Here is a 2,685-nt window from a genome sequence, read left to right as displayed (position 1 = left end):
GTTAATGTTTGGTTGTATTGAAATTTTGAAGAATTTTGCAGCCTAAACTTTTGAGCCAACACACAAAATAAAAAAAGGTTCCTATATTATTTTCACACTAAAAACATCAAATTTTTTTTTGTTCAACTATACTTCCACTTGTAGAAAATACATGCCTACAGTATTAACATATTTCCTAGTAGTCACATATAAACTTTTAAAATATTTTTTGTATTTTAAATATTAGCAGTGTTGAGAAAGTATAAAAGAACATAATTTATAAGTATGAAAAATATATTTTTGTCATTAATTAACACTCTGATCCCGTCAAACAGTGATGGCTAAATGATTTTTTGTATAAGTAAACCACAAACACTACTCAATAGCAAGGGAATAAGAGGTGATATATGTGAGTCTAAGAAAAAAAGGATTAGGTTTAGCATTCCAAAGAGGTTAACAGGAGTTGGAGGCAGATACTTATCTAAGAGCTGAAAGAGGAAGCTCTCTTGGGGAGGGCGTGTATTTATTTTGATAGATTTGGGGGTGTTCACAGTGTCAGAACATGACAAATTTTACACTTCAGATTTATGAATTTCATTATGTGTTAACTTTGCCTTGAAAAAGAAAAGCTCAGTGTTCATCGAATATAGGAAACCAATTAATGATTTGTGCGCAGCAAGTGTTCCTAGGGAAGTCACTGCTATCTATAGTAAGGACATAGGAGAAAGATGGATGAACAATAAAGGGAGATTAAGGAACACACAGATGCCCTGGTACATGATCCAGCAACGACAACACAATGTTAATCATGATATTTACATTTGGTACATCATTATGCTGTGCACAGTACTTCAGCTTCTTCCTTGCTGAGTGTTTTGTAATAAGAGTTACAAAGGTAATCTCAATTAATATCTCCATATTCTCATGATATCTTTAAAATTTTATCATTGCAAAGCCAAACAAACCTTCTAATATGAAAAATAATTTGAATTAAATCTCTCTAGTAAATTATTTGAAAGTAGAAAGAACATAAACTTTGAAACCTTCTATTAGTCTGGGTTGCATCATTAGAAGAAAATAGGGTACAAGCAGCCTGGTCCCACAGTTGGGGAATCCTCTGACAAAACTGAGATGACAGGACAGGAGGAGGAACATCGTGGAAGATCAGCGTAGAAGAAGTCCTGGCAGATCTCTGATTACCCCAAGTATTTTAATTCAAAATTTTAAATTATGTCTTACCATCCAATTCAGGCATTTAATTGCAAAGTTTCTGAAGAGATAATTTTGAAGGGAATAAATATTAGAGCTTCTTGATTGAAAGTTATATATGCAAAGTGTCATAGCTGGAATTATAATTGGAAATAGAGCACAGCATACCCTTTTGGTTGTATTCTATTTGTGCTAAAGCTTCTTTATGATAAATAAATTATTGGGAAAATACCATCCACACTAATTAGGAATACTATATTCAATTGATAATGTGAATATACAGAGAAAAATATAAATACAAAAGCAAATAACAAAAATTCAGACCTCATTAAGGAAAAATGATTGATTAAACCAAATTCAATTTACTCAACCTGTAAGTTACCACTGCCAAAGAGTACTCCAGCAATATTAATAATGTAGAGACTTTTATAGAAAAAAAATCTATAATAAATCATGTTAAGTGGAATGGACCATCTTTCCACAGCACAAGTGAGGGCACCATAAATAGATACAGCATGCTTAGCTTGGAAGGGCCCTAAAAATCTCTGAAGTAAAACATTGCTCGCTCATATTCTCAACGCTCTCTATTCATTGATGCAGCTAGAATTTAAAAACTAAAAGCTTTCTCTCTCTCTCTCTCTCTCTCGCTCTCTCTCTCTCTCTCTTTCTCTCTCTCTCTCCCCCCCACTCTCTGTTAGACTGAAGTCACTGGGTCACGGTATACAATGTGATACAAAATGTTTCCAAGCACAGTAGGCCTGGGCAGTAAATGCCGGAGCTCTACTGTACTAACTCTGTACAAGTCATGAATTATTAATGGTGCAGCTCTCCTCCTAATGGTTGCACACACACAATATAGAGTGAAGATATATTTTCTAGGCAAGAATAAGCACAAATACAAACTGAAAGTTCAATGGGGCTAATAATATAGACGTTTTGATGGATAAATAAACTCCTAGGCCAGTCATAATTTTAGTTGCTAAGATTTCCTGGAAAATATACCAAAATTTAAGATAAACTACTAATTATATCTATGCCTTGCAGAAACACTACATGAACAATGTCAAATATTTCCTTATTTTTACTTAATTATCTATGTATTTGGAAGACACACTAACAGAAAGTCTATTAAACTGAGGAAACTAAAGAGATGTTTTTGGTGAGCAAATTATAAGTGATTCCAAAATGTCAAAAAGATTCTCAATTTTCTTCTTCCCTAAGAAGTTGTGACACTAAGGAATACAAATTATGTACTGTTTAGAATTCTAAATTCTCACTCTTACCAAGTGTAACAAATACTAATTCTGCATGTAGTAAGACGAGATGAATCGGCTCTTCATAGTTCTAAACTCACAAAGCACTGGCAAAGCTTTTTCAGAATAAATGACAGGACAGCCCAGAAGTAAATCCAACAGCCGCCTTGTTTATAAACTAGACACAAGAATTTCACTGGGAGATAAAATCTTCCTGGACCTACCTTGACACCATAAAGTAGAA

The sequence above is a fragment of the Octodon degus genome, unplaced genomic scaffold, assembly GCF_000260255.1.
Source record: "Octodon degus isolate 3935 unplaced genomic scaffold, OctDeg1.0 scaffold00046, whole genome shotgun sequence".
Taxonomy (NCBI): Eukaryota; Metazoa; Chordata; class Mammalia; order Rodentia; family Octodontidae; genus Octodon; species Octodon degus.
Note: the sequence above shows the minus strand (reverse complement) of the source record.